This window comes from Saccopteryx bilineata, chromosome 3, assembly GCF_036850765.1.
Source record: "Saccopteryx bilineata isolate mSacBil1 chromosome 3, mSacBil1_pri_phased_curated, whole genome shotgun sequence".
NCBI lineage: Eukaryota > Metazoa > Chordata > Mammalia > Chiroptera > Emballonuridae > Saccopteryx > Saccopteryx bilineata.
In genome coordinates, this window is record NC_089492.1 from 151,946,045 (window position 1) to 151,967,596 (window position 21,552).

At 39.7% G+C, this 21,552-nt stretch overlaps 1 protein-coding gene and 1 pseudogene across 1 annotated transcript in view; both read left to right on the plus strand.

Moving 5' to 3' along the window:
- CNGA3 (cyclic nucleotide gated channel subunit alpha 3) overlaps positions 1-21,552 on the plus strand; it is a 68,087-nt gene that overhangs the window by 26,533 nt on the left and 20,002 nt on the right. The window lies entirely within an intron of this gene.
- On the plus strand, positions 6,262-20,717 carry LOC136328652 (protein disulfide-isomerase A3-like; annotated as a pseudogene).

A 21,552-nucleotide genomic window follows, 5' to 3' on the forward strand; every position in this document is an offset into this window, starting at 1 on the left:
CCAAGAAATGTGAAAAGATGCACAGTGCAGAGCAGCCTGTGCGATGTACTCCACTGACGTGGGAAAACAGTGTGCACACCACTGCCTCTGGGTGCTTCTTCCGCTCGTGCCACTTCCGGGATTCTCTCTTTATCTTTGCCTTTCCAGACTTTCTGGCGAAAACATAAAAAGGCCTTAAATGAGGAGGAATGGTGGGTCAGGTGGGAGGAAGCTGTACTGAGCATAATATATGCCCTTTGGTTTTATTCAACATTTTCACTTTCAATTAAACTTGTTTTTTAAAAGAACATGTTTTGATTTGAGGGGAAATTTGTTTTATCTTCTGTTTAGGTTTATTCTGTTCACTGGGAGGTCCACAGGAGAACTCGTACTGCATTTACTTTCTATCAAGTCCATCAACAAGTATTTACTGACTGAGTTAGAAATTATTGTGGGATATATCATACATATCACAAATACAGAAAGTGTGTGCAAACAATTTAAAGATGAATAATAAAAACAAACACATATATACCACCCTTCCCCTAGCAATATCTGGGAACATCCACATGCTCCCCTGTAAAACACACCCTTCCCTCTGTACCCCAACAACTCTTTGAGCTCAAGTAGATTGGGTCCGGTTCCTTAAAAAAAGAAAAAGAAACCCTGATAAACTGCTGATCTCACCATGATGATTCCCTGAGACCCCACCCCACCACAAAGGTATGTGAGCACCCAGCTGGTGTCGGTGAGACTTGATATACCCTGGGACATTTGCTGAGTGCTCTCAGACCCAGCACTGGCACCGAGTGTGAACCTGTATTAATCTAGTGAATACCACTCGTCCTTTATTCACTGAGGGATTTATAGTATGCATCTTGAATATTGCCAAGTCTCTTTCAGTGACTGAGCCTAATAGGCAGTTGGGAGGTGGAGTCTGGCAGAGGCTGATCTCAGGGTTTCTTGGGACTTTTCTGACCTGCCTTGGACTCAGTGCTGGTGAAAGCTGGCCTGATGTTCAGCTCCAAATAGGTTGCCCAGGGCTAGTCACTGGCAATGTATGATATTGGCCAATGTCAGCATCCCTCCCAAGAGGCCCCAGAACTAACACACCCAGTGGCCAGCTTCAGACAACATCAGAGCAGGATCCAATTAGCTTCATAAGTGACATATCCAAAGGAAGATCTTGGCAGGCACCAAACCCTGCTGAGGTGCATTCCACTTTATGTGGTAAGGACCTGCACAGCAACTTCATGCCATTGTCAAGGTTGAGCTTCACAGTCAACCATCCTGAAGGTTGATCCCATGCTCAAATGGGCCAGTAACAATCAAGACTCAATTATAACAAGAGGGCCCATATCACTCACACAAAAGACATTCTTGGAGTACCCAGCACAGGTGATCAAGAAGACTGCACCACAGGGTACCATAGAACACCTACTATATAAGGCCACCCTACAAAGAATAGGAATTACAGCAGATCTACCTAATACATAGAAATAAACACAAAGAGGCAGTCAAACTGGGGAGACAGAGAAACATGCTCTAAATGAAAGAGCAAGAGAATGTCCAGAAAAAGAGCTAAATGAAATGGAGACAAGCACTTTACCAAGTATAGAGTTCAAAAGAATGATTATAAGGATGTTCAAGGAGCTTAGTGAGAACTAGAGGGAGCTTTGTGAGAACTATCAACAACATGAAATAACATAGAAACTATAAAAGAACCAGTCAGATATGAAGAATATAATATCTAACATGAAGAATACACTAAAAAGAGTGAACAGTAGATTAGATGAAGCAGAAGATTAAAATCAGTTAATTGGAAGACAAGGTAGCAGAACACACCCAATCATAGCAGCAAAAAAGAAAAAATAATTTTAAAAAGTGAAGATAGTTTAAGGTCCTTTGGAATAACATGGAGCAAATCAATATCTGCGTCATAAGGATCCCAGAAGGAGAAGAGAGTGAATAAGGGATAGAGAACTTATTTGATGATGAAGTGATGACTGAAAACTTCCCTAACCTGGTGAAGAAAAATGGCACACAAGTCCAGGAAAGTCAGAGTTCCAAATAAGATGAACCCAAAGAGGCCCACACCAAGATACATCATAATAAAAGTGGCAAAGGTTAAAGGTAAATTGAGAATCTTAAAAGCAGCAAGAGAAAGACAGTTACCTACAAGGAAGCTCTTATAATACTGTTAGCTGATTTCTCAACAGAAATATTTCAGGCCAGAGAAATTGACATGAACTATTCAAAGTGATGGAAAGCAAGGGTCTACATTGAAGACTACTTTATCCAGCAAAGATATCATTTAAAATTGAAGGAAGGAAAAATAAAGAGCTTCCCAGAGTAGAAAAAGCTAAAGGAGTTTGTTACCATCAAACTAGTATTACAAGAAATGTTAAAGGGCCTGCATTAAGAACAGGTCCTTTAACATTGGTGGTGACACACTGAATAGAGTGTTGACCTGGGGCACTGAGGTCCCGTGTTCAGAACCCAGAGCTCACTGGCTTGACACAGGCTCATTTGGCTTGAGTGTAGGCTCACTAATTTGAGCGTGAGCTCTCCAGCTTAAGCGTGAGATCATCAACTTGATCACAAGGTCACTGGCTTGAGCAAGGGGTCACTGACTAAGCTTGAGCACCTCTCCTGGGTCAAGGCATATATGAGAAACAATTAATGAACAAATAAAGTGATGCAACTATGAGGTCATGTTTCTCATCCCTCTCCCTTCCTGTCTCTCTCCCTTCCTGTCTCTATCTCTCTCAGAAAATAAAAATAAAATAAAATAAAATAAAAAAGAACAGGAAGAAGTATAAAAATAATCAAACAGAAGAACACAGTTTAAAGACTAAAATGGCAATAAATATGTACCTATCAGTAATCATTTTAAATGTAAATGGCTTAAATGCTCCAATCAAAAGACATTGGGTAACTGAACAGATAAGAAAACAAGACCTATATATGTGTTGTCTACAAGAGACACACCTCAGAATGAAAGATACACAGACTAAAAGTAAAGACGTGGAAAAAGATATTTCATGCAAATGGAAATAAATAAAAGCTAGAGTAACAATACTTATATCTGACAAAATAGACTTTAAAACAAAGCTATGTTCTGAGACAAAGAAGTATACTAAAAAATAATAAAGGGAACAATCCAACAACAGGATAAAACCCTTGTAAACTTCTATGTACCCAACATAGGAGGACCTAAATATGTAACACAAATATTGATAAACATAAAAGGAGAGATTGACAGTAATACAGCCATAGTAGGGGAATTTAATACCCCATTAATAAAAATGGATAGGTCTTCCATATAGAAAATCAACAAGGAAATGGCAGCCTTAAGTGTCACATTAGACTAGCTGGATTTAATACCTTCAGAGTATTTCACCCAAAGCAGAATGTAATGTATATTCTTTTCAAGTGCACATAAGACATTTGCCAGGATGGACCATGTTAGGACAAAAAATAAGTCTCAATAAATTTAAGAAGATTGAAATCATATCAAGCATATTCTCTGACCATAATGGTATAAAACTAGAAATCAATCACAAGAAAATTAATGAAAAACACACAAAGACCTAGAAGCTAAATAAGATGTTACTAAACAGTGAATGGTTAACAATGAGATCAAGGAAGAAATCAAAAGATGCCTTGAAACAAATGAAAATGAGGACACAACAATTCAATATCTATGGGACACACACACAAAAAAAGCAGTCCTAAGAGGGAAACGTATAGCATTACAGGCCTACCTCAAGAAAAAAATCCCAAATAATTTAATTTCTAACTTTACACTTAAAGGAACTATATAAAAAATAACAAACAAAGAGGGTAGATGAAATGAAATAATAAAGGTCAGAGCTGAAATCAACAAAATAAAATCTAAAAAACAAAATATCAATGAAACCAAGAGCTGGATGAAATAATAAGTTCCTAGAAACATACAATCTTCCAAAACTGTATCAGGAAGAATCAGAGATTCTGAATTGACGGATTATGACTAGTAAAACTGAAGCAGTAATAAAAAAACTTCTAACAAACAAAAGTCATAGACCAGATGGTTTCACAAGAAAATTTTACTAAACATTCAAAAAAGAACTAACATCTATCCTTCTCAAACTACTCCAAAAAATTCAAAAGGAAGAAAGACTCCCAAGCTCATTTTACAAGACCAGCATTATCCTTATTCCAAAACCAGATAAAGACACTACACTAGACTAGAAAATGAAATGGAGGCAAGCACTTCAAGCATTTATCAGGAAATATCCTGATAAATACAGATGCTAAAATCCTCAACAAAATATTAGCAAACCAGATCTAGTATTACATTAAACAGATCATACACCATGATCAAGTGGGATTCTAGGGATACAAGGTTGGTAAAAATTGGCATTATAAACATGATACACCATATAAACAAGATGAAGGCTAAAAATCACATGATCATATCTGTAGATGCAGAAAAAGCATTTGATAATATCCAGCACTCATTTACAATAAAAACTCTTCAATCAAGGGGGAATAGAGAGAACATACCTCTACACAATACAGGCCATACATGACAAACCCACAGCCAACATCATACTCAATGGGCGAAAGCTAAAAACCTTTCTCTTAAGATTGGGAACAATGCAGGGATGTCTAGTATCACCACTCTTATTCAATATAGTACTGTATGTCCTAACTGCAGCAATCAGACAAAAGAAGAAATAAAAGCCAACACAACTGGAAAGGAAGAAGTAAAACTCAATATTTGCAGATGACATGACACTATAGAGAGAACTGTATAGGCTCCACCAAAAACTACTAGAACTGATAAATGAATTTAGTGAAGTAGCAGAATATAAAATAAATATCCAGAAATCAGTTGCATTTTTATACACTGATAATGAACTATCAGAAAGGGAAACTAAGAAAACAATTCCATTTACAATTGCATTAAAAAAATAAAATACTTAGGAATATATTTACCAAGGATCTAAAAGGCCCCTACTTGGAAAATTATGAGACACTGAAGAAGAAAATTGAAGATACATATAAGTAGAAACATATCATATATTGTGTTCATGGATAAAAAACCATTGAGATTAAAGATTTGTCTGCGAGCCAGATGCAGCTATCAAAAGTGCCACATCTGAAAAAAAGACAAGATGGTGCTGGAGTAGGAGGACGTACCAACATCCACCTCCCAGAACCAAAGTGGATTACAAACTAATTTTAAGAACTATCATGTGGAAAAACCAACTTTGGACTAAACTAAGAGGACTCTTCAACCAAGGAACACTGAAGAAGCCATACCGAGACTGCTCCAGATATATGGAAAAGATTTACATAGGCGGATGGGGATCCTCAAACCCCTCAGCGAGATCTTTTGAGCATGGCCTTTAAGATACCAAGAGGCAGAAAAAGCCCAATAGAGATCAGGGGAACTACCAGCTTTTAGGATACGCCCTTAAAGGCTCCAACACCCCAAAGGGGTCTCATAGGATGCCATCTGGGTCCTGCTTCAATAGTGGAAATGAAGGTCATTGAGCTAAAGCCTGCCAGACTTACATGCCTCTGCTGTGAGGAAACAGGAACACTGGAAGGTAGGCTTCCCCCTTGCTCTTCTAAGGGAGGGTTCAGTCTCTTCCAGCCCTGCTCCAGCCACCTATGACCTAACCTTGCCCAGAATGCTGGGGTTTGCCACTGAAGGCTAAAGGTGCCCAGGGCCCTTGGCCCCATCTACGACACTGTGGATGAGCCTAGGGTATTTCTTCCAAGTAGCAGGTAAACTGATCTCATTTGCACAAGGACCACTTAACTATGTCTTGCCTGAATAGTCAGGTTTTTTATTCTTCCCTCATAGATCTCTGTTGTGGGTGTTGATAGTCCTATTTTCTGCTGCTTTGTTTAATATATAGTGTCTCCTTTATTCCTCCTACCTCAATGCCCCACTCATATTCCAGGCTGGGTCCTACTCCTAATTTAGAGCTCTCTTTCCCCCTTTTGCCCACTTCTATTATGAATCTACCTTTGCCGCCCAGCTTGGTGTATCCCAGGGTTCTCTTTGCCAGGCCACAGTCGCAGAGCTCCAGGGAGGAGCGGCCTGGTCTCATCTCTCCAGGCAGAGGAGAGCGGAGGCTCCATCTCCACACATGCTGCAGATGGCTTTTCCAGTCTGCCTGAATCATTACCAGCTAGAAGCAGTGGTCATTGGGACTTGTACATGAGCTGCAAAGTGTGGAGTTGTGACAACAATTCCAGTGCCATGCGAACTTTTCCTGGATGTGGACTTTTCCTGGACTCCTGCTCCTTGTGACAACTCCTGACGAACTGAACTGGGGTTGGGTTGTATTTTTCAGGGATTTGGCATGGTGTTGGGGCCAACTTGGACTTGCTGAACATATTAGGGACACTACTCTTTTATGGATTCTTGTTGTATTGGCCAAGAGTTTGCTTTAAGGCTTTAATCACTGTAAAAAATATATATATATAGAAGACTGGATAAAGAAGATGTGGCACATATACACCATGGTTTACTATTCAGCCATAAGAAATGATGACATCGAATCACTTACAACAAAATGGTGGGATCTTGATAACATTATACGGAGTGAAATAGGTGAATCAGAAAAAAACAAGAACTGCAGGATTTCATACATTGGTGGGACATAAAAACAACACTAAGAGACATGGACAAGAGTGTGGTGGTTACGGGGGGTGGGGGGAGGGAAAGTGGGAGAGGGGGAGGGGGCGGGGGTGGGGCACAAAGAAAACTAGATAGAAGGTGACGGAGGACAATCTGACTTTGGGTGATGGGTATGCAACAGAATTGAGTGACAAGATAAGCTGGACATGTTTTCTTTGAATATATGTACCCTGATTTACTGATGTCCCCCCATTAAAATAAAAATTAAAAAAAAAACAAAAACCATTGACATTAAAATCTCTGTATTACTAAAATATATTTATAGATTCAGTGTAATTTCTATCAAGATACCAGTGGCATAGTTCACAGAGCTAGAATAAATATTTCAAAAATTTATGGAACCACAAAAAACTGTGAATAGCCACAGCAATCTGAAGAAAGAAGAACAAAGTTGAAGAAATCATGCTACCTGATATCAAACTATACAAGGCCTTAGTAGTCAAAATAGCATGGTACTGACATAAAAAACAGAGATATAGATCAATGAAACAGAAAAGAGAACACAGAAATAAACCCACGCTGTTATGGTCAATTAATTATTTTGTATATGTGTGTGACAGAGACAGAGAGAGGGACAGATAAGGACAGACTGACAGGAAGGGAGAGAAATGAGAAGCATTAATTCTTTGTTGCAGCATGTTCCTTGTTTATCAATTGCTTTCTCATATGTGCCTTTACAGGGATGGGAGTGGGGCTACAGCAGAGCAAGTGACCCCTTGCTCAAACCAGTGGCCTTGGACTCAAACCAGTGACCATGAGGTCATGTCTATGATCCTGTGCTCAAGCTGGTGAGCCCATGCTCAAGTCAGTGACCTTGGGGTTTCGAACCTGGATCCTCTGCATCCCAGTTTGATGCTCTATCCACTGAGCCACCTCCTGATCAGGCTGGTCAATTAATATTTGACAAAGGATGCAAAACCCTACAATATGGTAAAGATAGTCTATTCAACAAATGGCATTTCAAAAATTGAACAGATACATACATAACAACAAAAAAAGAAAAGCCGTCTACCTTCTAACACCATACACAAGAATAAACTTAAAATGTATTAAAGACATAAATGTAGGACTCAAAACCATAAAACTCCTTGAAGAAAACATAAGCAGTTTTCATAGCATTTCTCATAGCAATATATTTTTTCTGATATATCTCCTTGGACCAGGGAAACAAGGAAAAATAAACAAATGAGACTACATCAAACTAAAAAGATTTTTCACGGCAAAGGAAACCATCAACAAAATGAAAAGACAATATATTCGCTAATGATACATCTGATAAGGAGTTAATATCCAAAATTCATGAAGAACCAACACAACTCAACACCAAAAGAAACAAAAAAGCCCCTCCCCAACAACCTAGTTAAAAAATGGGTAAATAGACACTTCTCCAAAGAGGACATGCAGGTGGCCAATACATATGAAAAAATGCTCAATGTCACTATCATCAGAGAGATGTAGATTAAAATCACAATGAGACATCACCTGACATCCGTCAGAATGACTATCATCAATAAATCAACAAAGAACAAGTGCTGGCAAGGAGGTGGAGAAAAGGGAACCCTCATGCACTGCTGGTGGGAATGCAGATTGGTGCAGCCACTGTGGAAAGCAATTGGAGTTACCTCAAAATATTAATAACAGAGCTGCATTCTGACTCAGTGATTCCACTTCTGGGAATATATCCGAAGAAACCTGAAACACTAATTCAAAAGATTATATTCATCCCCATGTTTATTGCAGCGTTATTTACAATAGCCAAGATTTGGAAGCAGCCCAAGTGTCTATCAGTAGCTGAGTGGATAAAAGAGCTATGGTAAATTTACATAATAAAATACTACTCGGCCATAAAAGAAAGAAATCTTACCTTTTGTAACAGCATGGATGGACCTGATGATTATTATGCTAAGTGAAATAAACCAGCCAGAGAAAGAAAATACAATATGATTTCACTGACATGTAGAAGCTAATGAACAAAATAAGCTAACAAACAAAACAGCAACAGACTCAGATACAGAGAACAGACTGACAGCTATCAGAGGGGAGGGGCATTACAAGGCTGCATGTAAAAGGTGAATAGATTAAGGGGAAAAAAAGCTAAGAGACAACAACAGTATCACAATCACTAGAGGTAAAGGGGGTTAGGGCAAAATAGGAGAGGGTATTGGGGGTCGTAAATTGTAATGGAAGGAAACTTGACTTGTGGTGCTGAACACACAATACAGTATACAGACGGTGTTGTTGCAGGAGAGCAAAACCTTAGAGGATTGACACTCAGATAACTTATAAGAGGAAAAAGAATTTATTAAGCCAGTGGAGCACGAGAGGCTATAGCTCCAAAGACCATGTGCTCCCTGAAATTAGATTTCTTACATCTCATATACCCTTTACAGAACTTAAGTTCACATTTATGGGTCTCGTGATTCCTTTGTCGTCAATCACACAATTTCAGGATGAGAGGGGGCTTACAGGATGCTGGAGGATAATCATTTGTAAATCGTTCATTAAGGAGAAAGAAAGGAGAAGAGAAAAGGGCTACTCAAATCTCCTTTCCCCCTTATATATTCCTGGCTGTTTACCTTCTTTCACCCAGGTGTATAGAAGAGAGGGGGTTCAAGCCTCCTTCCTCCTTCTATTAAAACCTTCTAAGTATGAATATTGTAAAGTAGCATACCTTAATTCCGCCAGTTATGTAGAGACACCAAAGAAGAATTTTTAAGAGGAGATTTATTAATAAGCCAGCTGCATATGACTTACACGGGGTATAGCTAACCCAAATCATGTGTGTCCAAAATAGCCCTGAAGCTAGTTATATAGACCTGACCATGTATAGTTTGGGGGAAAAGGAGGGGGAGCATGACACAATAATCAATCATTAACAAGCTTATGACATTTGTCTATAGGATCTATAAAAACATTCCTATAGGATGTGAGGGCGATCTGGCTGCGACATCTGTCACCCCATTGATCGCCAGGGTTGATTCATCTGATCTGGCTGGCAAGGCAGGTGTCCCCTTCCTCCCTCACTGCTCCATGTGCATGCCTCCCGGAGCTGCGCTCTCAGTCAAAGAGGACGACCTTCCTCGCTAGAGGAGAGGACCGTTATTCGGTCAAGGGTATATGAGTAGCTGCGCTCCCCTGCTAGAACCTCCAAACAAGTCTCAAAAACATTTCTACATATTAAAACTTACAAGGTAACACAATAGTGATGTCATTTTACATATCAAAGACATTCACAAATCTTTTAGTGTCTACCTCCCATCCCTTTGTCTAGAGCAGGGGTCCCCAAACTATGGTCCACGGGCCACATGCGGCCCCCTGAGGCCGTTTATCCGGCCCCCGATGCACTTCCAGAAGGGGCACCTCTTTCATTGGTGGTCAGTGAGAAGAGCATAGTTCCCATTGAAATACTGGTCAGTTTGTTGATTTAAACTTACTTGTTCTTTATTTTAAATATTGTATTTATTCCCGTTTTGTTTTTTTACTTTAAAATAAGATATGTGCAGTGTGCATAGGGATTTGTTCATAGTTTTTTTTTATAGTCCAGCCCTCCAATGGTCTGAGGGACAGTGAACTGGCCCCCTGTGTACAAAGTTTGGGGACCCTTGGTCTAGAGGTATATGTTACTCTCAGGATTCTAGGAAGGGAGGAAGAGTTAAAATCAGTGTAAGGTATGTAAATATTGTCTCTTATTGAAAGGGAAAGGAAGGTCTCAGATAACCTTTATCTTCTTTGTTGTCTAGTAAGTAGTGGCCTCAGTCCTGCCAGAGAACTATAGTTAAACTATGACTAGATGACCCATTTGTCCCTATAAGCCAGGAAGATCCCACATTCTTCTCTCTCCATTCTCTAAAGAAAGGAGGGGGCAAGAAGCCTGACTTTTCCTCTTTAAAATGGTGTTGCCAATAGTAAGTTTTATAGTTCTTTGGCACCTTATCACGTGAAAACCTCTTTATTTACATTATAACAGCCATTCCTAAAAAGGAATATGATCAGCCATCTTGAGATTTTGTAAATTACACAAAAATTTATATTTACAAACTCTCTCTGAACACTTAGCCTAAATTATAAAATATTCTTGAAGCCTCTTATTTGAAGGGATGTCTCCTTCCTCAGTGTATTATAGAATTGTACACCTGAAACCTATAGAATCTTATTAACCAGTGTCACCTCAATAAATTTAATTAGGAATTGTAAATAAAATACAGGCAAAAAATAAAATGAAAACACTTCAGTGGGAGAAAAGTCTTTCAGGGGGTGTATCACAGCAGATCCAAGAGGGCAGAAGAGGAGTGACTTTCTTTGCTCTTCTCACTTAACAAGTTTAACACATTTTATTCTTATTCAGTGTATTCATTGTCTAAAACTTGCAAAACACAGAAAAGCACATATGAGCATACACCCATAGAAAAGCAGACTGCATGTTAATAGTGAAATTCCATGATCAGTAAAAAACCCTTACCTTAACATGTTGGCAAAGATTCCTCACAGTTTTTCCTAGGTATAAAAAAATCAAATGAATTAATGGATAAATATATAGATGATATATAGATAGAATATAATTAATATATATACTGTTAAGAGCATTCGTATCCCAACTCAGCCACCTAAGAGCTGTGTGACCTTGGGTAAGCTACCTGACCTCTCTGTGCATTAGGTTCCTGACTTATAAAATAAGTATTATAATAGTGTCTTACTTACAGATTTGTCTGAAGAGGAAATGTGTTAATATATGTAAAGTGCTTAGAACAGTGCCTGGTACATAGCAAGTGCCCAATAAATATGGACTTGTACATTAAGCAGAATAATTTCAGACTGTAGTTGGAACCAGGCTTGGGGATTTGGACCTTAGGTTGCAGGTATGACTGGGCCAGACATGTGAACACAAGTGGAGGATGCCATGTTGCTGACCTGGCCTTCACAGTCCGACCAAGAGGAACACTCCCAGTGCCCCACCTCCCCTGGCCTCTATTGTGCTTCTGCTGCCCCCTAGCGCTAATTCCCGGGGCAGTGCTGCTTCTGCTGCCCAGTTCACTTAGCAGCTGCCTCCAACATGCTGAAAGTCACCAGACCGCTGCATGCCTCTTGCTCTGTCAAGTTATTTGTCCCCTGGTGTGGACGGACACTGTAAGAGGCACCTGTGTAATTACCAAATGACAAGGAATTGTTGCATTAGTAAAGGATGATTGTACTGCCATCACAAACACCTGTAATAAGTCTGGGGCTATCCAGTCCTGGCAATGGGCCCAGGACTGCTGATGGGATTGTCAACCATCCAAAAGAGCAGACAGAGACAGCTTCAGTTCCCCTCAGGGCTGAGGAAGAATTTGAGAAGTTCATTAATGGCAAAGATGTTTCTGTGGTGGACTTTCTCAAGGATTTATTCAGTGAAGCTCACTTTGAGTTTCTAAAAGCAGCCGGCATCTTGAGGGGTAACTACTGATTGGCACGAAACTGTAGGCAATCACCCCTCTAACCTGAACCCTCCATGACTGAGATTGGGGAACTTTAGTTAAAAGCCCTGAGTGAATGTCTCTTGGATGAAAACACTAAGAAGCTGTGTGAGTGAGTGACCTTTGTGCAGACACAAAGGAATGCATGTGAACTGCTTACGAAAATTAGCCTAGAGGTTCTAGACTGCCTCTTCTTTTGTGCTTGTTAATTAACAAAAGAAAAAGAATATACTGACCAAATTAGCCCTTTCTCCATATCAGCAAAATGGACATTAGTCATTCTTTCCCCTTATCACCTGGCCTCCCTCCCTTGTAATCCTGTTACTCTGTTCTGCTTCTGATCAATAAAAGCTAAGGGAGAGGGAAATTCAGGAAGTCTTCTTTGCCTCCCTTGGCAGGCCTCCTCCTCTTCCTCTTGACATCAGTTTGTGTCTTGAGTAGGATTTTTCCATGTGACACTGTAGTTCCCGGCGGGCTGAAGTGCTACATGCAACGATGCTGAGTTTCTGGTGAACAAGTCTGATGACAATGGAGAGGGTATCATCTTATTCCATCCTTCACATCTGATAAACAAGTTTGAGGACAAAACTGTGACATATACCAAACAGAAAGTGTCCAGGGGCAAGACTTAAAATTTTTTCCGGAAAAATACTTTTGGTATCTTCCCTCACAGACTTGATGTAGAGCAAGGACTTTAGTTATGGCTTCTTCTGATGTCGACTATGAAAAAAATGCTAAAGTTTCTGATACTGGAAAAATAGGGTGATGATGGTGCAAAGAAATTCGTGGATGGATGCTGTACACAAACTCAACTTTGCTGTAGCTAGCCACAAAAATCTTTAGCCATGAACTTTCTGTTTTTGGTTTGCAAAGCACTGCTGAAGAGCTGTCTGTTGTCACTATCAGAACTGTAAAATGAGAGAAGTTTGTCATGAAGGAGGAGTTCTCAGGGCATAGCAAGGCTCTTGAGAGATCCCTGTAGGATCACTTTGATGGCATCCTGAAGAGATACCTAAAATCTGAGCCTATCCCAGAGAGCAAAGGATCCCATAAAGGTAGTGGTAGGTAGAACAATGGTTCTCCATGATGCCCAGGCCCTAATCCCTTCATCCTGTGACTATACAGGGGATCCTTGGATTATGACACAGTTCTGTTCCTATGACAGTGATGTAACCCAAGATTTTTTTTTAATAAATTTTTATTTTAATGGGGTGACATCAATAAATCAGGGTACATATATTCAAAGAAAACATTTCCAGGTTATCTTGTCATTTAGTTCTGTTGCATACCCATCACCCAAAGAGAGATCGTCCTCCGTCACCCTCTATCCAGTTTTCTTTGTACCCATCCCCCTCCCCCCTCCCCCTCTCCCTCCTTCCCTCCCCCCACCCCCCGTAACCACCACACTCCTGTCCAGGTCTCTTAGTCTCACTTTTATGTCCCACCAATGTATGGAATCCTGCAGTTCTTGTTTTTTTCTGATTCACTTATTTCACTCCACATAATGTTATCAAGATTCCACCATTCTGCTGTAAGTGCTCTGATGTCATCATTTCTTCTAGCTGAATAGTATACCATGCTGTATATGTGTCCCATCTTCTTTATCCAGTCTTTTATTTTTTTTACAGTGATTAAAAGCCTTTAAGCAAACTCTTGGCCAATACAGCAAGAATCCATAAAAAAGTAGTGTCCTTAATATGTTCACCAAGTCCAAGTTGGCCCCATCACCATGCCAAATCCCTGAAAAATGCAACCCAACCACAGTTCAGTCTGTTAGGAGCTGTCACAGGAAGCAGGAGTCCAGGAAAAGTCCACATCCAGGAAAAGTCCGCATGGCACTGGAATTGTTGTCACAACTCCACACTTTGCAGCTCACGTTCAAGTCCCAATGACTGCTGCTTCTAGCTGGTAATGGTTCAGGTAGACTGGAAAAGCCATCTGCAGCATGCATGGATATGGAGCTTCTGTTCTTCTCTGCCTGGAGAGATGAGACCAGGTTGCTTTTCCCTGGAGCTCTGCGGCTGTGGCATGGTAAAGAGAACCTTGGGGTACACTAAGCTGGATGGCCAAGGTAGATTTATAATAGAATTTGGCAAAAGGGGGAAAGAGAGCTCTAAATTAGGAGTAGGACCCAGCCTGAAATATGAGTGGGGCATTGAGGTAGGAGGGATAAAGAAAACCCTATATATTAAGCAAAGCAGCAGAAAATAGGACTATCAACACCCACAACAGAGATCTTCGAGGGAAGAATAAAAAACCTGACTATTCAGGCAAGACATAGTTAAGTGGCCCTTGTGCAAATGAGATCAGTTTACCTGCTACTTGGAAGAAATACCCTAGGCTCATCCACAGTGTCGTAGATGGGGCTGACGGCCCTGGTCACCTTCAGCCCTCAGTGGCAAACCCCAGCATTCTGGGCAAGGTTAGGTCATAGGTGGCTGGAGCAGGGCTGGAAGAGACTGAACCCTCCCTTAGAAGAGGCAGGGGGAAGCCTACCTTCCAGTGTCCCTGTTTCCTCACAGCAGAGGCATGTAAGTCTGGCAGGCTTTAGCTCAATGACCTTCATTTCCACTATTGAAGCAGGGCCCAGATGGCATCCTATGAGACCCCTTTGCGGGGTTGGAGCCTTTAAGGGTGTATCCTAAAAGCTGGTAGTTCCCCTGATCTCTATTGGGCTTTTTCTGCCTCAAGGTATCTTAAAAGCCATGCTCAGAAGATCTCGCTGAGGGGTTTGAGGATCCCCATCCACCTATATAAATCTTTTCCATTTATCTGGAGCTATTTGGAAAAAGTCAAAACAGTGTTATTAGCTGGATCTAATAAAGAAGGTAGTAGTTTGCAGGCAAAAAAGATTTGGTGTCTCCTGTTCATCAGCATTCCAAAGAAATGTAAAAAATTTTTTTAAGTAAAAAACATGATATGGTAGACCCGTAGGAGTTCCAGGATATGACTACCCCCTCTTAAATTTTTTTTTAATTGACCTTAAAATGTTTGCTGAGTACACTTTAATAATACCTTAACTTTAAAGATTGTAAGCATGACAAAATACAGGAAATGCTTTTGCTCCATATGCAGGAGCATTTTCAGTTTAGCCAGTTTAGGAAATCCAATAATAGAACAATGCATACAGACAATGAGCTATAGCATGCTTAGCAGCCTCTCCTGTTCTGACCGAGGTTACTATAGATCCGGAATATGTATCCACTGTAATGTGGACATATGACTGTTTGCCGAATGAAGGTATATGAGTAACATCCATCTGCCAAAGTTGTCCTGGTAGGGGTCCTTGAGGGTTAACTCCAAATGAAGGGGCAGATTGTAGTATAGGACCCCTTGGACAGGATTTCCCAATCTGCCGTGCTGCTTCCCGAGAAAGTTGAAACTTTTTACACCAGGCTGCAGTGTTCTTGTGATGAATAGTTAGAGACTGACTTGCTCGGTCTGTCATGGTTGCTCCATATAATTTTCTTTTGGGTAGCTTGATCAACAAGGGCATTCCTAGGCCCTGGCCGGTTGGCTCAGTGGTAGAGCATTGGCCTGGTGTGCAGGATTCCTGGGTTCAATTCCCAGTCAGAGCACACAGAAGAAGTGCCCCTCTACTTCTCCACACCTCCCCCTCTCCTTCCTCTCTGTCTCTCTCTTCCCCTCCTGCAGCCAAGGCTCCACCGGAGCAAAGCCACCCCGGGCACTAAGGATGACCCCATTGCCTCTGCCTCAGGTGCTAGAATGGCTCTGGTTGCAACAGAGCAACACCCCAGATGGGCAGAGCATTCCCCCCTGGTAGGCATGCCAGGTGGATTCCGGTCAGGCGCATGTGGGAGTCTGTCTGACGGCCTCCCCATTTCCATCTTCAGAAAAATACAAAAAATAAGTAAATAAAAGAAAAAATACAACAACAACAAAAAGAAGGTATTCCCTTGTGCTAAAGCTCCAGGGAGCATGGAGTGAGCTTGAGGATGTCCTATGAAACATGGAGCTCTGTGTTGACATATAACTCTTTGAAGAAGGAGGAACTACTGAAATAGTTCATCAGCATTTGTCCCTAAGACAGCAGTCTTTATAGTGGAAATACCATAAGTAAATATTTGCTGTCTGTCTATAGATTAAAGGGGAAATATGGCAAATGCTGAAAAGCCATGATCTTTGTACCCCTCCCCTCCCCCAACCCCCTTCCTCTCCTCCCCGCACCCTGTAACCCCAACACTGTTGTCCATGTCTCTGAGTCTCATCTTTATGTCCCACCTATGTATGGAATCATATAGTTCTTAGTTTTTTCTGATTTACTACTTTCACTCCGTATAATGTTATCAAGGCCCATCCATGTTGTTGTAAAAGATCCTATGTCATCATTTCTTATGGCTGAGTAGTATTCCATTGTATATATATACGAAAGCTTTTTAATCCACTTGTCCTCTGATGGACACTTGGGCTGTTTCCAGATCTTTGCTATTGTGAACAATGCTGCCATAAACATGGGGGTGCATTTCTTCTTTTGAAACAGTGCTATGGTGTTCTTGGGGTATATTCCTAACAGTGGTATAGCTGGATCAAAAGGCAGTTCGATTTTTAATTTCTTGAGGAATCTCCATACTGTTTTCCACAGTGCCTGCACCAGTCTGCATTCCCACCAGCAGTGCAGGAGGGTTCCCTTTTCTCCACATCCTCGCCAACACTTATTCTGTGTTGTTTTATCGATGAGCGCCATTCTGACTGGTGTGAGGTGATATCTCATTGTGGTTTTAATTTGCATTTCTCTAATCATTAATGATGTTGAACATTTTTTCATATGCCTATTGGCCATCTGTGTGTCCTCTTTGGAGAAGTGCCTATTCATTTCTTTTGCCCATTTTTGGATTGGATTGTTTGTCATCCTGGTATTAAGTTTTACAAGTTCTTTATAAATTTTGGTTATTAACCCCTTATCAGGCACAATGTCAAATATATTCTCCCACTGTGTAGTTTGTCTTTTTATTCTGTTCTTATTGTCTTTAGCTGTGCAGAAGCTTTTTAGTTTGATAAAGTCCCATTTGTTTATCCTGTCTTTTATTTCACTTGCCTGTGGAGACAAATCAGCAAATATATCGCTGCGACAGATGTCGGAGAGCTTACTGCCTATGTTTTCTTCTAAGATGCTTATGGTTTCACGGCCTACATTTAAGTCTTTTATCCATTTTGAGTTTATTTTTGTGGGTGTAAGTTGGTGGTCTAGTTTCATTTTTTTGCAAGTAGCTGTCCAATTTTCCCAACACCATTTGTTGAAGAGGCTGTCTTTACTCCATTGTATTTCCTTACCTCCTTTGTCAAATATCAGTTGTCCATAGAGCTGTGGGTTTATTTCTGGGTTCTCTGTTCTGTTCCATTGATCTATGTGCCTGTTCTTATGCCAGTACCATGCTGTTTTGAGTACAACGGCCTTATAATATAACTTGATATTGGGAAGTGTGATACCACCCACTTTATTCTTCCTTTTCAAGATTGCTGAGGCTATTTGTGTTCTCTTTTAGTTCCATATAAATTTTTGGAATATGTGTTCTACATCTTTGAAGTAAGTCATTGGTATTTTAATCGGTATTGCATTGAATTTATAAATTTCTTTGGGTAATATAGACATTTTAATGATGTTTATTCTTCCTAACCATGAGCATGGTATATGCCTCCACTTATTCGTATCTTCCCTGATTTCTTTTATCAATGTTTTATAATTTTCCGAGTACAAATCTTTAATCTCCTTGGTTAGATTTATTCCTAGGTACTTTATTTTTTTGGTTGCAATGGTAAAGGGGATTGATTCCTTGATTTCTCTTTCTGACAGTTCATTATTAGTGTATAAAAATGCCTCTGATTTCTAGTATTGATTTTATATCCTGCCACCTTGCCAAATTCATTTATCAGGTCTAATAGTTTTTTTACTGAGACTTTAGGGTTTTCTATATATACAATATCACATCATCTGCAAATAATGATAGTTTTACTTCTTCTTTTCCAATTTGGATGCCTTTTATTTCTTTTTCTTGTCTGATTGCTGTGGCTAAGACTTCTAGAACTATGTTGAATAAGAGTGGTGAAAGGGTGCCTTGTTCCTGATCTTAAAGGGATTGCTTTTAATTTTTGCCATTGAGTACGATGTTGGCTGTGGGTTTGTCATAGATGGCCTTTATCATGTTGAGGTATGTTCCCTGTATTCCCACTTTGCTGAGAGTTTTGATCATGAATGGGTGCTGGATTTTATCAAATGCCTTTTCTGCATCTATTGAAAATATCATGTGGGTTTTCTCCTTTTTTTTTTTTTTTTGTTTATGTGATGAATAACATTGATTGATTTGCGAATATTGTACCAGCCTTGCCTCCCAAGAATAAATCCCACTTGATTGTGGTGTATGATTTTTTTTCATATATTGCTGGATCCAGTTTGCTAATATTTTGTTGAGGATTTTTGCATCTATATTCATCAGGAATATTGGCCTATAATTTTCTTTTTTTGTGTTGTCTTTGCCTGGTTTTGGATTCAGAATTATGCTTGCCTCATAAAAGGAGTTTGGAAGTCTTCCTTACTCTTGAATTTTTTGAAATAGCTTGAGAAGGATAAGAGTTAGTTCTTTGAATATTCAGTAGAATTCACTTGTGAAGCCATCAGGCCCAGGACTTTTCTTTGTTGGGAGTTTTTTGATATATGTTTCTATCTCATTTGGTGTAATCGGTCTGTTTAGGTTTTCTGATTCTTCCAGATTGATTTTTGGAAGATTATATTATTCAAGGAATTTTTCCATTTCATCTAGATTGTCTAGTTTTTTTGGTGTACAGTTCTTCATAGTATTTTCTTACAATATTTTGTATTTCTGTTGTTTCAGTTGTTATTTCTCCACTCTCGTTTCTAATTTTATTAATTTGAGTCCTCTCTCTTTTTTTCTTGGTGAGTCTCGTTAAAGGTTCATCGATCTTGTTTACCTTTTCAAAGAACCAGCTCCTGGTTTCATTGATCCTCTGTATTGTTTCTTTAGCCTCTATGTAATTTATTTCTGCTCTGATCTTTATTATTTCCTTCCTTCTACTAGCTCTGGGCTTTACTTGCTGTTCCTTTTCTAGTTCTTTTAGATGTAGGGTTAAGTTGTTTGTTTGAGCTTTTTCTAGCTTCTTGAGGTATGCCTGTAATGCTATAAACTTCCCTCTCAGGACTGCTTTTGCCGTGTCCCATAAATTTTGAGTTGATGTATGCTCATTATCGTTTGTTTCTAGGAATTTTTAAATTTTTCTTTGATCTCAATGTTAACCCATTCATTATTTAATAACATGCTATTCCTAGTGTTTGAATGTTTTTCAATTTTTTATTGTGGTCGATTTCTAGTTTAATGCCATTGTGATCAGAGAAAGTGCTCAATATGATTTCAACCTTCTTAAATTTGTTGAGACCGCTTTTGTGCCCTAACATGTGGTCTATTCTAGAGAATGTACCATGAGCGCTTGAAAAGAATGTATATTCTGCTGTTTTAGGGTGAAAGGTTCTGAAGATATCTATTAAATCGAGTTGATCTAATATGTCCTTTAAGTCTGCTGTTTCTTTGTTAATTTTCTTTCTTGAGGATCTATCTAATGATGGTAATGGGGTATTGAAATCCCCTACTATTATAGTATTGCTGTTGATCTCACCCTTTAAGTCCATCAAAGTCTGCTTTATATATTTAGGTGCTCCTATATTAGGTGTGTAGATATTTATAATGGTTATATCTTCCTTTTGGATTGCTCCCTTTATCATTATGTAATGACCTTCTTTATCTCTAACTATGGTCTTTGTTTTAAAGTCTATTTTGTCTGATATAAGTATTGCTACCTCAGCTTTTTTTTCATTTCCATTTGCGTGAAAAAATTTTTCCATCCTTTTATCTTCAGTCTGTGTGCATCTTTTGATTTAAGGTGTGTCTCTTGTAGACAGCTTTTGTATGGGTCCTGTTTTCTTATCCATGCAGCTACCCTATGTCTCTTTATCGGATCATTTAATCCATTAACATTTAAGGTTATTACTGATATGTAATTGTTTATTGCCATTTTTTTCTTTAAAACTGTATTCCTTTTTTGTTATATTCTTTTTTTCCTTTGATCTGTTTACAACAGGTCCCTTAGCATTTCTTGCAGCCTTGGTTTGGTTGCAGTGAATTCCTTGAGTTTTTTTTTGTCTGTAAAGCTTTTTATTTCTCCTTCAATTTTAAATGATAGCCTTTCTGGATAAAGTAGTCTTGGTTGTAGGTTCTTGTTCTGCATTAGTTTGAATATTTCTTGCCATTCCCTTCTGGCCTCAAGTATTTCTGTTGAGAAGTCGGATGTCATCCTTATGGGGGCTCCTTTGTAGGTGATAGTCTTTTTTTCTCTAGCAGCTTTTAATATTTTCTCTTTATCATTTAGCTTTGGTATTTTAATTATGATGTGTCTTGGTGTTGGTTTCTTTGGGTTTCTCCTTAATGGAGTTCTCTGTGCTTCCTGAACATGTGAAATGTTTTCCTGCCTTAATTGGGGGAAGTTTTTCGCTATGATACGTTTGAACAAAGTCTCTATCCCTTGTTCTTTCTCTTCTTCTTCAGGAACCCCTATGATGCGGATGTTATTTCTCTTCATGTTGTCACAGAGCTCTCTTAGAGTTTCCTCAGACTTTTTGAGTCTCTTTTCTTTTTTCTGCTCTGCTTCTGTGCCTTTAGTTATCGTGTCCTCTAACTCGCTGATTCAATTCTCTGCTTCATCCATCCTGCTTTTAATTCCTTCCATTGTATTCTTTATTTCAGATATTGTATTTGTCATTTCTGACTGATTCTTTTTTATTATTTCAATGTCCTTTTTTATATTTGTTATCTCTTTATTTAGGTTTTTGTAATGGCCATCTATGGTTATTCTAATATCTTTGAGCATCCTAACAATCGTTATTTTAAACTCTGCATCTGGTAATTTGATTATATCTGATTCACCTAGGTCCTTTTCTGGGGATTTCTCTTGGTTTATTTGTGTTGTATTTCTCTGCCTCCGCATTTTCTCTTCACAGAAGTGGCTGTGATCACGCGCTCGGGTGCACAAGCGTTGGTGGCCTTGGCCTTTGCCCCACCCCTGTGTGTGATGTTATGCTCAGTCCTGAGGGCACTGGTGAGCACCTTTGCTCAGCTGCGGGTCTCTGCCTGTTTCCAGGCTTTCGCCCTGCCCTTGCAGAGGAGCCCACTCAAGGAACGGCTGCTAGCCTTGGCTCTACCACCAGGCAGGACTGCATGTCCAAGCTCAGCTCAGTAGCGGAACTCCAAGTCTTCTAGGCTTTTGGCTCCACCCCCGTGGGAGGAGCCGGCTACCAAGTCAGACTGCAAGCCAGGGTTGCACAGGCGGGGCAAGGCTGTGCTCCTGTTCCCTTGCTCAGGGGCTAGTCTCCACCCTTTCCAGGTTCCTGCCCTT